The 15,487-nt window shown below is 41.4% G+C and overlaps 1 non-coding gene across 1 annotated transcript; it reads left to right on the forward strand.

The window, feature by feature from the left end:
- The first annotated feature begins 1,128 nt into the window (after window positions 1-1,128).
- LOC133239691 (U6 spliceosomal RNA) lies at window positions 1,129-1,234 on the forward strand. The gene has a single exon (XR_009733940.1). It is a non-coding gene; the product is annotated as a U6 spliceosomal RNA (small nuclear RNA).
- The last annotated feature ends 14,253 nt before the right edge of the window (window positions 1,235-15,487 follow it).

A 15,487-nucleotide genomic window follows, 5' to 3' on the forward strand; every position in this document is an offset into this window, starting at 1 on the left:
GAATGCACAGGTCTCAAAAAACAATGGCAAAGGAAAGGTGAATAAAATAGAAATGGGGTCAGGGAAGAGGGTTATGGGTACACACAGGGAGGGGCTGATGGATGGTCAGAACCTGGGGCAGGGGTGTGTCCTTCCTTGGATGTCACATCTTATCCAACCCATAGTCCTCCACAGGGAAGTCTCCTTCTGTCACAATGAATGGCTTGACAAAGATGCCATACTTAGCCTGCCATTCAAAGTATTATTTCCCATTCTGTAATCATTTTCCTCTAGTGGCTCCTCATGGTGGACACCAATCCAGCAGCCAGCCCTGAAATCTGTGAGTCCAACATACATGATGATTCCCCAGTGAGGGGGCTGCCCAGGCATCTACCCCTCACACTGCTCCCCATTAGCACAGCACCAGCCTGAGCCTTCTCCTCAGTGAGGTACTGGGTAATCTTGGCGTCAAGCAACCATCATTCAGCTGGACATTTCATGAAGCAAACTTCATTCAACTAAGAAATTTCCATGGAATTTATTCAGGAGCAGGGAGCTGGGATGTCATAGAAAGGCAAGGCCATTTTGGGTGGGTCTAAAATTGATGAACATAGGGAAATACAGAGGGGTCAACATTTTTAAAAGTAGCCATTCTTTCTTTGGGATATAAAGATACCCTGGAAAGATGCCATTTGTACCACATTTTAGACTTGGGGCAAGAAATCAGAATTTATCACCACCACTTCTGTGGTCTTGCAGAGCAGCAGTCATGTTCTTGGGATCTACCAAGAATGTATCATACCAAGAACTTATCCAGGTTCTACCACTCACTTGCTATGTGCTATTAGGCAAGTTACTTCACTTGTCAAAAACTCAGTTCATCTGTAAAATGGGAGCAATGAATTGTTACAGAAGAGGCTAGTGTTCACTAAGGCTTGTTTCCTTTCCTTCTTGGTTGGATGCCTAGTGGACATTTCCCAGCCTCCCTTGCAGTTAGGTAGGGCCATCTGACTGAGCTCCGGTTGATGGAATGCGGGCAGAAGTGATACCTTCTACATCCAGGCCTTGACTGTAAGAACCTTCCCATGGGCTCCTCCCCTGTGCACTCTCTCCCTCTCTTTTCACCTGCTGCAGGATACAGAACTCCACGTGCTCACTTCGGCAGCACATATACTAACACTGGAATGATACAGAGAAGATTAGCATGGCCCTGTACAACGGTGGTATGCAAATCCGGGAAACATTCCATATTTTAAAGAACACAATTTGCTTTCTTGAAGACTGTTCTTTCCTTTTTTTCTCATATATAAACTGATTTTTAAACACCCCATCTTGATTGAAATGTGTCTGTCTAAAGAGATCTGCTAATATTTGCTTTTTAAAAGCTGTCCACTATTTATTTAGGGGAAAAAATGAAGCCTGTAACTAAATTATATGTAAAAATAAAATTTAGACCTGTGGATTGGGAATTATTTTAAAAAATTAGCTATCAATCTGGTTTCAGAAAACAGTGGTTTTTCTCTTAGTATGTCATTGTTGTTCAGTTGCTAGGTTGTGTCCGACTTTTTGTGACTCCATGGACTGCAGCACACCAGGCTTCTTTGTCCTTCCCTATCTCTTGGAGTTTGTTCAAATTCAGGTCCATTGAGTCAGCAATGCTATCTAACCATCTCATCCTCTGCTGCCCCCTTCTCCTTTTGTCGTATCTTAGTATATAAGTAAATAAGATGCAGAGTAAGAATGTAAGCAGTTGTGATTCATTACAAGCAGTTGGAGATAACTAAATCCTAGGGATAATCATTTGCATTCTATTTCAAAGTCTTATTTTATAGTTTGAAAAGTACTTTGCACACAGTTCTCGTATATACAAGTAAACACGCAATTATAGGATGTAGTGTTACTGCTTTGTTTAACAAGAGCCTCATTTAAAATTTAAGATTGACAGCTATGGTATTTGTTTAATGATTTGCTTCTTTTCTGTCTCTTTACTGTAAAACTAAGTTAAAAATAAAAGGTTAATGAGAAAAAAAAAAAAAAAAGGACTCCAAGGTCCTGGAGAGGATGGGGACAAGAGTAATCAATTTGTCTTTACCTTATTAAGTCACTGAGATTTGGAGATTATTTGTTGTGGCAGTTAGCCTACCCTGACTAATAGGGCAATTGTGAGGATCAAACAAGATAATTTATTTATAAGCACAGTGTCAGGAACACAGTAATGTTTAGCAAGTAACAGCTATTTATTACTGTGTGATATCAGTCCTACTTTAGGTACATAGACTTTTCCTTTCCATCTTTCCAATGGTACTTTTTCCCTTTTATCCAGTGACCAAGGCATCTCTGGATGTCCATTTCTGCTTTTTTTGTCTTTAAGCCTGATCGCAGTGTTAATGGGCTGCTTCTCTCTGGACCTTGCTCTACTAATAGCATTCCCTTATAAAAAAATATGGGGATAAAGGGGATGCTTCTATTGACATGATAATGGTTCTGAAATGAGTCAGAAGCACAAGGCTGTCCAGTTGGCACCATTCATCACAGCTCCATTTTTGCCTTCCCTGTCTTTCTGTATGAAGGCTACAGGGCTGAGAGTTAAATTTGTTTGAGAACTGACTCGGATGAGCAGCACAATCTGCTCCACTGGAGTAAACATTTCATAAAAACTGCTCCTGTCGAGTTTTCACGAAACTTCCAAATTTCAATTAGAAACTGGAGAATCAGATGGGTGCAAAAGAAAATTTAAGGTAATGAAGAAGAAAGTGTTCATACACTAAAGTTAAAATCAATAACCATATGACTAAGTGGCCATATAATTAATATTATAATTAGCATGAGCTGAGGAGTTCTAGGGGCTCCTCCTGTGATCCCCAAACATTTCTATTGCATGTTGGCAATGCTTGAAACGCTGTTCATAGCAACCCTTCACAATCACACATCACTTTATGTGATCTCTCTTATCACACAATTCTCTTGCAAGGTAGGTTTATAAATATGGACCTCAAGACCCTGTGAAATCATCTGTACAAGATTACACAGGTGTAAAGGGCAAAGCAAAGACTTATCATGTGTCCTGGCTTCAGGACTCTTTCCACAACACCATGATTGCCTCCACCATGATTAATACTTCATTTCTTTGGATTAAATACATCTCCTAAGAAATTGATCATTCAAATGAAACCTTACCTGAATCTCAGCATATAAATGGAGTTGTTCTGGCTGAAGGGTGTTTATGGGGAGAAGAAGCAGGGAGAGGGAGAGTTTAGAGAAGTCCATGATAAGCCTAAGAACTACAGTCCAAAATCCACTAGGTTAAAGCTCTATCACCTATTTCAAAACAATTGGTCTTGGAAGAATCTCTTGCTATCAATCATACTTTGTAATCTATCAGACACTTCCTACCATCTGAAACAAAGAGCTGGAATAATAAATTCAGATTAAAGGGCTTTATCAGTCAGTTATGACAAGGTGGGAAGGTGAGAAGGAGTAAATAAAAGGTGAAAACCAACCTGACATTTGGCTTCAGGTTTGTTCTGCCCACTGAGGGAATCATATTCCTCTGTAACCAACAGATTAGTGTGCTTCTTGAACCTTTGTGCTTTAAAACTGCTAATATGGAAACAGATAAAACCTATAAATAAAAAAGCAAATTACAATCCAAGAAGGCCTTGTATACCTTAAAGTATGATCTTTATATTCTAGAAATACTAGAATTCTTTGGACTTGTCAAAGTATACTCTTCAATAAGTCAAAAATATGACTCTTAAACATAGAATGAACACATGTTGGAGATTTATTAAATTCATTAGTGAAGGGTAGTAAAACTGATTCCAAAGAGAATTAGAGGAATTGCAATTACACAGCATTGAGGAAAGACTGTTGACATAAGATGGTTGGATTAGACACAAAATTGCTTGCCCTACAAGAAATAGAACCATAACTTGAGGATTATTATTTCTACCTTTCAGAATTCATTTATATCTCTACTGGGTACAAGTTTATAGGTTCTGATGTAACTTCAAAGTGGCCTTTGCTATGCTATGCTAAGTCACTTCAGTCGTGTCCGACTCTGTGCGACTCCATAGACGGCAGCCCACCAGGCTCCCCCGTCCTTGGGATTCTCCAGGCAAGAACACTGGAGTGGGTTGAAAGTGGCCTTTGGCCAATAGTAAACAGAAACTCAAGCAAAGGTCCACTCTTCAGCCTAGATCATTCAATAATTCTTGGTAGTCCTGGTAGAGTGTTTCATTCTGACACTGAGAAGACAGACTGCCCTCTCTTTGCCTTCTTCGCAAGTTTTGAGTCCTAGTGGCTCAAGCTGGGCTCAAGTAGGTCAAGTAGGGGTGGGAAGAATTAGGAGATGGGGATTGACACATATACACTATTGATACTATGTGTAAAATGATAGTATCTATAGGGCTTCCTGGGTAGCTCAAATGGTAAAGAATCTGCGGGCCATGCAGGAGATCCTGGTTCAATCCCTGGGTTGGGAAGATCCCCTGGAGAAATGCATGGCAACCCACTCCAGTATTCTTGCCTGGAGAATGCCATGGATGAGGAGCCTGGTGGGCTACAGTCAGTGGGGTCACAAAGAGTCAATATGACTGAGTGACTAACACACACACATGAAATAGATGCCTAATAAGAACCTAGGTATGGTACAAGGAACTCTATTCAATGTACTGTGATGACTTGAATGGGAAGGAAGCCCCAGATGGAGGGGATATATGTGTATGTGTGGCTGATTCATTTTGCTGTATAGTAGAAACTAACATAACAGTGTAAAGCAACTATCCTCCAATAAAAATTAATTAATTAAAAAAAACCAAAACAGTTCTGTCATTCCCTTCTTGTTTTCTGGGGTCAAATTCCAACCTTTTTGGGTCATCACTTCTACTGAAACAAATGAGTATAATACAGGCCACAAGTCACAGGCAGCAATGTAAAGCTCTTAGTTCTTCCAGAATGAGAGCATAAAGCCAAGTAAAACTGAGCCTGTCAAAAGGGATAAGACAAAACAAGCAAGTCTGAAATCCAACATCATGAAGTTTAAGTCTCCAGCATGAGCAGTTGAGTTACATGCTTTTTCTCTTAATTTCAGAATCATAAAGCAAAACAAACAAAAAAAGCAGTCAATAGTCTCCTTGAAAGAATGAAGGAGTGTCTCTTTTAAGAAAAAAATAACTACTGATAAGTATTTGGGGAATAATTCAGGCATAAAGTAGAAGAAGAAGGAAGAAGAATAATCATATTTTCAACTTTACATTCTAATAAACAAGGCCCTCTCTGGGCAACACTTCTCAGACTCACTGCCTTCCGGCCCAATTATATTCACCTTGCTTGAAACATAGAATTAGGCTTGTTTCATGTCCTAACATCTTTTTTTTTTAAAGCCAGTAGGAAGGGTGCCCTACCATGGTTTTGTATGCACTTTGGTTGTTTGGTTCTGAAAAATTCAAATATATCTCCAGAGAACATGCTACATAGTTAAAATCATACTTTATCAAAAATCTTCTGGGATCATTTGCTTCTGTATACTTTTTTTAAAATTGAGAAATAATTGACATAAAGTTGTCTGGTTTCAAGTGTATAACATGATTCCATATTTGTATATACTGCAAAATGATCACCACAAGAAGCCTAGTTAACATTTGTCACTATACATAGTTACAAAAATGTTTTTCCTGTGATAAGAACTTACAAGATCTACTCTCTTAGAACCTTCCAAATGCACAACACAGTGTTATTAACTATAGTTGGTACCGTCAATAAAGTATGCATCTGCATATTTCATATTTAAACTTTGCCCTATGCATTTTGGTTAATCGCAGTATGGTATCTACCATACACAAAATGAGAAAAACAAAGGCTTTCCAAGCCTTGATTTTTACAAAGTGTTTCTCCTTTCTGATGACAGGAATTAGGAAGTTATAGAATGTTAGTGCTATAAGGATGGAGAAACTGAGGACCGAGGAAATGAAATGCCTTGTCCGAGGCCAAGCAGCCTCTCCAGAGTTCTTAAATCTGTCAGTTTGTTCTGGATTCTGTGTGAAGAGCATTCAGCTTCCCTGAGTTAATGGATTATTGATTAATGTTCAGAAAAATGCACAAAGAAGTTTTTTATGTTCCCCACTCTGAGAACTTCTTTTATTCTTCCTCAGTGGGAACGCTCCAAGCATTCTGGCCTGGACAATTCTTCCTTGTGTGTGTGGTGGAGGTCCCAAGAGTTTCAGGATGTTAGCATTTTCAGTCCAACAACTGCAGCCAGGGTGAGAGCAGAAGTGCCCTTCTCCATTTCCAAACACTTCCTAAGAGGGCAGTACTGTCTTTAGTCGATATCCACTGTCGTATTCTGAGACCAAAACAATGAAAAGTCTGCCCTCTTTACCCTGCTCTCCCCAGTGTCTCCTGTAATATTTTTCTCACTAAATACTTATTCCTTTCTTCTTTTCAGGTTTTCTGAGCATCTATGAATAACTGTGACTGATATTATCCATTCGCCAGCTGCAGGCATATGGTGCAACATAAATCAGCAGGCAACTAAGCGCTAGGTTCCTCAGGGCACCCAAATAGGGCTTCCCAGATGGCCCAGTGTAAAGAATATGCCTGCCAATCCACGAAATGCAGGAGATGCAGGTTTGATCCTTGGGTCAGGAAGCTCCCCTGGCAATCCACTCCAGTATTCTTACCAGGGAAATCCCATGGACAGAGGAGCCTGGTAGGCTACAGCCCATGTGATCACAAAGAATCGGACATGACTGAGCAACTGAGCAGACATGCAGGGCACCCAAACAGCTATTATCTACTCATGTTTGGATGTTCAAGAACCTACTCAACACTCTCCTTGCCTTTCCAATAATTTAGCCTCCGGTAGGATTTCTGTCAGAGGCAGTTGACATAGACGGGACCCTTAAAGATCATCATGCCCAACAGCTTCCTTTGAAAACAAGATGTCAAGAGCTGTGCCCAAGGACACACAACTCACCCATGACAGACCAGATCTTAGCCCATTTTTCTTCCTTCCATGCCCCAGAGACAAACTTTCCATATGCCACAGCTCTTCCAAGGATCAATCCCGGTTACACACCCAGGCTAGCACAAAGGCTCAATACACATCACCCCACTGGGATTCTGTATTTACGCAGCTCTCGCCTGCAATGGTGTGAATAAGATCATCTTTGTTTGCAGAAACCACTCTGAAGGAAGGAGACAGTGCTGTGGAGTGATTAAGAGCATGGAATGCCTCAGTTTAGAGTCTAAGATTAACCTCTTAATCTTGGAGGTTGGCTGCCTAGCCTCTGTGCCTTAGGTAACTCATTGATAAACTGGGAGTCAATAATAGCCAAACTATGTATGTTATGATTAAATGGAGTAATGGTTCAAAAGTGCCTACAACAGTGACTGGCACATTATAAATGTGTTAAGTTGTCATCAATGTTAATCATCATCATCATCATCACCTTCATCATCAATTACACCCTTTTGCCTCCCCTGAAAATTTAACCAGGGAAAGAAAGCATGGCTGGTTCAATTTCTTCCACCAGCATGAGCCAGAAGGGGCTCTTCCTTTGGGGACATAGCGATGGTCTCCAATCCACGGCTAATTCTGTTTCTACTAAAAACTGAAGACAATTATGAAAATATGTAAATTCAGTATACTTAACTTTGGGAATAGAAATTGAGCAAAATAAAGTTTTGTTTTGTTTTTTTTAAGAAGTAAAGTACCAGTCCACAGTTCTCTTTTCTCTTTCATAGGGCCATTTTAGCTGCTTTTCCTATTGAATGATTATTCAACCAAGGGAATAAAAAAATAAATCGTGGGTCCTGCCTTCAAGGAGGTTTTCATGAGCAGTATACTTTGCTGCCTTCATCCTGTTGACTTAGGTTTCACTCTGTGATGGGCTTGAAATCTTGGTAAACTAGGTAGTGCCTGGGCTGAAATTCCACTGGGTTCACTGACCCTCCTTCTCTCTTCCTTGCAGACCCCCACTCCTAATGGGGTGGCTACCCAGCAGTCTCCATGCTGCTCCCAGTTCTCTTAGAGCCCAGTCAGTTGCTTCCTATTGAGGAGTGGCTACAAAGGGATATTAAGTATGTCTTTTTATTTTCTTTATTCTGATAGTTTGACATCCAGGCCCTTGTTGACTTTGGAGAGACTGCAGGAGATAGGAGAGAGATAGGAGATTGGAGATCTCCTCCCAGGGATAGCCAATTCCTAGAGATAGTAAATGACTCACCTGTGAACAAATCTTTCACATGCAAACCAACCAACGCAGAATCAATATTTCCAACAACCTCCTCTGCTGGGCTCTCACATCCCGGACCACTAATCAACTCAGGGACAGGTACCAGATTATTAGAGAGAGCTCTGATGCCCCAAAGCCCACTGAGGTTATTCAAACTAGTGCAGTAAAGCTCTTGTCCACATATTTCTTCACTTCCTCTGCCTCCTGACCGACCCTAGTGCCTCCCCATCCGGCCCCTCTGCATGGTGTGCCATGCCTCCTGTTTTATACTTCAGGAAACTGAGATCACAACTTCCTTTGTGATGGTCATTTCCATGTCTGAATATCTTTTTCTTTTACTCGGAGAATAATTGCTTTACAAAGTTGTGTTGTTTTCTGCTGCACAACAACTTGAATCAGTCCTAGTTTTATATATATATATATATATATATATATATATATATATATATATATCCTTCCATCTTGAGCCTGCCTCCGCCTTCCATGTGCCTGCATTTCTTACCACACCTAATTAAAACAAATTTTGGGTACCCTTACAACAAAGGGAAAGAAAACAGAGGAGGAAGAATCAGAGACAAGAGCCAGCTGGGGAGGGAGCGTAGAATTCAATTCAGTAAATAAGATCACAACCTCTAATACTCATCTCAAATGCTTTCATTGACAGAATTTCACCCAGCCTTTGACAAAAGCCTGTGAGGTCAGCATTATTAATCTCGTTTTACACACAAAAAATTGAGACCCAGAGAAGTTAAGTGATTTGACCAAGACCCACAGCCAGAAGTGGCAATATTGGGATTGGAACTAAGATCTATCAGATTCCACAATCCTATGGCAGCCTCCCAAATAAACAGAGAGAGAATAAGAAGGGACTGTGGCTGTCTGTGATCTTTTAAAAATTTTTAAAAAATATTTATTTGGCTGTGCCAGGTTTTAGTTGTGGCTTGCAGAATCTTTGTTGCAGCATGTGGGATCGAGTTCCCTGACCAGGGATCCAATCCAGGAGCCCTGCCTTGGGAGCACAGAGTCTTAGTAAGTCACTCAGCTGTGGCTGACTCTTCTCAACCCCGTGGACTGTAGCTCTTCAAGCTCCTCTGTCCACGGGATTCTCCAGGCAAGAATACTGGAGTGGGTTGCCATGTCCCACTCCAGGGGATCTTCCTGACCCAGAGATTGAACCTGGGTCTCTTATGTCTCCTGCAACGGCAGGCGGATTCTTTATCACTAGTGCCACCTGGGAAGTTCCTTAGTCAGTGGACCATCAGGGAAGTTCCTGTCTGCAATCCTGTAATCCAAGTATTCATTCCATTTGCTTCTAGCTCGTGGGTTTACAGAACTCTCTGAAGACGGAGACTTTGTCTTGTGTTACCTTGTCTTCCCCACTGCTTGGTGCACAGTGGTGTATTCACAAGTATAAGTTTAACTAAGGAATGAAGAGAAATCAAAAGTGGGCAGATAAATAACTCCAAGCCCCCTAGGAGCCCACTGACTTTCCCTCCCTTGTACTTGGCTCTGATACACCAAGGAAACGTTGGCATCTTGAATTGATAAAGGAAGTGAGATGCTTCCTACACAAGAAACTGAAGCTTATGTCAGTCAGTTCAGTCACTCAGTCGTGTCTGACTCTTTGCGACCCCGTGAATCGCAGCACGCCAGGCCTCCCTGTCCAACACCAACTCCCGGAGTTCACTCAGACTCACGTCCATCAAGTCAGTGACGCCATCTAGCCATTTCATCCTCGGTCGTCCCCTTCTCCTCCTGCCCCCAATCCCTCCCAGCAGCAGAGTCTTTTCCAATGAGTCAACTCTTTGCATGAGGTGGCCAAAGTACCGGAATTTCAGCTTTAGCATCATTCCCTCCAAAGAAATCCCAGGGCTGATCTCCTTCAGAATGGACTGGTTGGATCTCCTTGCAGTCCAAGGGACTCTCAAGAGTCTTCTCCAACACCCCACTTCAAAAGCATCAATTCTTCGGTGCTCAGCTTTCTTCACAGTCCAACTCTCACATCCATACATGACCACAGGAAAAACCATAGGCTTGACTAGACGGACCCTTGTTGGCAAAGTAATGTCTCTGCTTTTGAATATGCTATCTAGGTTGGTCATAACTTTCCTTCCAAAGAGTAAGCGTCTTTTAATTTCATGGCTGCAGTCACCATCTGCAGTGATCTTGGAGCCCCCAAAAATAAAGTCTGACACTGTTTCCACTGTTTCCCCATCTATTTGCCATGAAGTGATGGGACCAAATGCCATGATTTTTGTTTTCTGAATGTTGAGCTTTAAGCCAACTTTTTCACTCTCCACTTTCACTTTCATCAAGAGGCTCTTTAGTTTCTCTTCACCTTCTGCCATAAGGGTGGTGTCATCTGCATATCTGAGGTTATTGATATTTCTCCCAGCAATCTTGATTCCAGCTTGTGTTTCTTCCAGTCCAGCGTTTCTCATGATGTACTCTGCATAAAAGTTAAATAAGCAGGGTGACAATATACAGCCTTGACATACTCCTTTTCCTATTTGGAACCAGTCTGTTGTTCCATGTCCAGTTCTAACTGTTGTTTCCTGACCTGCATACAGATTTCTCAAGAGGCAGGTCAGGTGGTCTGGTATTCCCATCTCTTTCAGAATTTCCCACAGTTTATTGTGATCCACACAGTCAGTCAGAACAATTTTAAAAGAAGTGGTAAAAGAAAACCTTTCTGTAGTCTTGAAGAGCTTCAGGCCAGAAAAGCTCTCCTGCTCTGGCTTGCATCTGGCCTGTCTTTTCTTAACTCTGCTTAAGTAGCGCACTTCTGGGATTGAGAAGTTGCGGCTAAGTTTCTCAGAATGCCTAAGTGTCTACCTACTCTTCATTACAGATGGCTGGGCCTAAGATTAACTACTAGTTTCCTTTGTTTTACCAAATAGATGTGATCTACCATCACATCTATATTTAGCTGTAATATGCAGTCTATTTTTCCATTGACCTCTATCCTAAAATTGGAGATGCATTCCTGTGCTAAAAACAGCACATTTTATTTGCAATCAATGGCAGGTAGTAACTCTTCTCTGTTATCACCTTTCGAAACTGAGCTACTCACAGTTTTTCTGAATAGGTTGGCCCTACTGTGGGCTTAAAAGCTTAAATTCGGGAATCAGACAAATATGGGTTGAGTCCCAATTAATAGTAGCTATATGACTTTCATCTCCTTATCTGTAAAATGGGGTGACAATAATACTTACCATACAAACTTGTTGAGAAGAAGCAATATATTATTCAAATACATAATTATATAATACAATATTGTTATTTATATATTATGTAATGTATATTATATGTACAATATATATTATAAATACATAATATTGTTAGTGAACACTAATATAGGGGAAATGCTTTATCTATATGCCTGGCACATAATCAGTATTCAATATGTGGCAGCTAGAGTTAACACCTTTGGGAAACCTCTCACATTGTTGGTGGGAAGGTAAATTGGTGTGGCACTACAAAGGTTCCTCAAAAAATTAAAAATAGAGTTGCCATATGATCCTGCAATCCCTCTCCTGAGCATATATCCAGAGAAAACTGTAATTTGGAAAGATACACGCATCCCAGTGGTCATAGTGGCATCATTCACAGCAGCCAAGACATGGAAACAACCTAAATGTCCACCGACAGAGAAATGGATAAAGGAGATGTGGTTCATACATACGATGGAATATTACTCAGTCATAAGAGAATGGATGAAATTATGCCATTTATAGCAACATGGATGGACCTAGAGATTATCGTACTAAGTGAAGTAATTCAGGAAGAGAAAAGCAAATACCATTTGATATCACTTACATATGGAGTCTAAAGTATGGCATAAATGAATTTATGAAAGAGAAACATACTTATAGACCTAGAGAACAGATTCGTGGTTGCCAGTGGGGAAGGGGCTTGGGGGAAATGGATGGATTGGGAGTTTAGGATTAGCAGATCCAAACCATTACATATAGGATGGATAAACGACAAGGTCCTTCTGTAGAGCAGAGGGAACTCTATTCAATGTCTTATGGTAACATATAATGGCAAAGAATCTGAAAAGGAATATATATATATATATATTTATTTATATACGTGGTAACTGAATCACTTTGTTTTATACCTGAAACTAACACAATATTGTAAATTAACTATACTTCCATAAAATACAGTTTCTGTCTTGGCTGGGCATTGTGAACGTTTGCTGTCTGGGCACGAGGACAGCATTACTGGCTTCTGGTCAAAATTCCCTTCTTAGCCACCCTCTTCCTCAGCTGGATAGTATATTCCTTCTTTCTCTCCAGCTCCTGTTTCTCCTCCTTTGATAAAGGAGAGCTATGTTCCAGCTCCACGTTCCTATAGCACTTTCACACATTAGCTCAGTGACTATTTACTGAGCAGTGTTTTTTTTGTTTTTTGTTTTTTTTTTGTCTGTTGCTGCATTAACCAACCACCCCAAACTTACTGGCTTCAAACAGCAATCATTTTATTTGCTCACAGCTCTTCAATCTGGTCTGGGTTCAGTTGGAAGTTTCTTCTTCTGGTCTTGCCAATGGTTACTCACTCTGTGGCTGCATTCACCTGGTGGATCCATTTGGGGCTGAACTCAGCCCGGAGGCTAAGGTGACAGGATCTCTCTTTACGGACTCAGAATTTCTAACTCTCTATATGGCCTTTTCACAAGGAGCCCGACATCTTACATTGCACCTCGGGGTTCTTAAACCCGCCAAAGCAGGAGCTGTTGTGTCTTCTTAGAACTCTGGCCTGGCACTGGAACAGTATCACTTCTGCCACATTTTGTTGGTTAAGGAGAACCAGCCTGGCTTCCAGGGGAGGGGGCACAGAGCATGGACCCTGGGAGGTGTAGTTCATGAGCGCCACTAACAGGCTGAAAAAGCACATTCTAACACTTTGCTAGACTTGCTGGCGAGCATGTCAAACCAGGTTCCAGCCTGGAGTTTACCCAAAGCAGGGGTTCTCAAAACTTGAAAGTGTATCAGAATCACCCAGAAGCCTTGTGAAAACACAGATTGCTGGGCCCCACCCCAGAAACCCAAGAATTTGTATCTCTAACCAGTTTCTGGGTGATGCTGATGCTGCTGATCTGAGAACACACTTTGAGAACCACTGTTCTGGGGCTGCTTCAGCACTACAATAAATCCCCAGAGATTTTAATTCAATTAGTCTGGGGTTAGATATCTGTATTAAAAAAAACAACAACAACAAAAAAACATTTCCTAAGTGATCCTAATGTATAGCCAGGGCTGAGAACCACTGCTTTTAGAGTCTAGTCTGTCTCCCTCTTTTTTCTTAAAGCCTCCTTGAGCTAGTCACAATTTGATTCATCTTTATGACCAAATCTGAATATTTCCCTTCAAATACAAGGGAAATATTTGCTGTACTTTAGAATTTAATGCGATTTTTAAAGTCTCGAGGTCCAGGTTACACTTTAGACTAATCATATCAGAACCTCTAGAAATGTAACCTGAGTATTAAGTATCTTTTTTAATTCTCTAGGTGATTCTGAAGTGCAGCCGAGTTTGAGAATGGGTGCTTTAAACACCCTTATTGCCATTTTCCCAGTACACATTTCTAAATTAAAAACAGCCCTTCCCATGATAATCTCCAATGTTTTCCTTCAAACACTAAAAACTGCAGAGGATATTTTAACCTAGAATCTTACCTTCTCCTCTATCAGCTCCCACTGATATCTGCATTCATGCTTCCATTGCATAATCATGATTTAGGGAAACCGGATTTCATCATATATGCCATTAAAAAACTTCTTACCCAAGACTGTGAGTAACTTTTAGTGAGGAAGGGGTTAAGAAGGTAGGCCTGTTGCATGCTGGGAACTGTAGTTCAATAGCACTGCCTAGTCAGTGAGGCAGCTGTAGGCTTGAGCGCTTAGTCCCTTCAGTCATGTCCGACTCTTTGCGACCCCATGGACTGTAGCCCACCAAGCTCCTCTGTCCATGGGATTCTCCAGGCAAGAATACTGGAGTGGGTTTCCATGCCTTTCTCCAGGTGATCTTCCTGACCCAGGGATCGAATCCGTGTCTCTTATGTCTCCTGCATGGGCAGGCAGGTTCTTTACCACTGGCGCCACCAGTGAGGCACTAGGAGTCGCCAAAGCAACATCCAGTAACCCACATGTCCTTTAGAGAGCAGTGTCCAGTAGTGACCAGTACCTTGGGCATCAGAGTCAGAATGCCTGGGTTAGATTCTGTTGCCACTCCTAACCACTGCTAGTGGTAAAGAACTTGCCTGCCAACGCAGGAGGTGTAAGAGAAGCCGGTTCGATCCCTGGGTTGGGAAGATCCTCTGGAGGCGGGCACGGAAACCCACTCCAGTATTCTTGCCTGGAGAATCCCAGGACAAGGAGGAGCCTGGAGAGAGGAGCCTGGTGGGCTACAGTCCACGGAGTCGAAAAGAGTTGGACACAACTGAAGTGGCTTAGCACACATGCACGCAGAGGAAATAAATCCCACAGGCCTTGTGGCATGGCCAAAAAATAAATCAAAATAGATTAGCAACACAAATTTACTGCAAAAAAAAAAGTCTTACCTCCATTTTACCAGTGTGGAAAATGAGGCACAGAGAAGTTAAGCAACTTGCCCAAGGTCACACAGCTAGTAAATAACAGAGATGATGTTGCAATAGGCCTGACTGCTGCCCTCAATCGGTAAATGAAATTGACTAGAATTGAGATCAACCTTTCTCTGCCATTTCAGATTCTTGGGATGGGTGAAGATCTTTAACATCCTGTAGGGTGGTATTTTCTTTTTCTCTCTTCTTTTTTTTTTAGAGAGGGAGGTCATAAACCAACTGTAAGAAATATCTTTTACATTACAGCCTTGTACACACACACGCATGCATGCACACATATACATACCCAAAGAATGGAAACTAAAACTTCACAAGGTAATAGCTACTCTTTTTTTTTTAAATTGACTTGCGCCAGGTCTTAGTTGCGGAATGTGGGATCTAGTTCCCTAACTAGGGATCGAACCCAGGCCCCCTGCATCGGGAGCACAGACTCTTAGCCCACTGGACCACCAGAGAAATCCCAACAGCTACGCTTATAGGTGTAATAAAGTCCAATTTTAGATTCAAAACTATTTTATTCTTTAAAATTCTGTTTTCACCTACTAGACTGATTTTGCAACCCACGAATGCAGCTGACTTGCCGCTTCAAAAACCCTGCTCTATTGAGAAAGCCGCTTAAACTGACACCAGTTTGCAAGTCTGAGTGTAAAAGGAGGCAGGGC

Source organism: Bos javanicus, chromosome 26 (genome assembly GCF_032452875.1).
Source record: "Bos javanicus breed banteng chromosome 26, ARS-OSU_banteng_1.0, whole genome shotgun sequence".
Classification (NCBI taxonomy): Eukaryota; Metazoa; Chordata; class Mammalia; order Artiodactyla; family Bovidae; genus Bos; species Bos javanicus.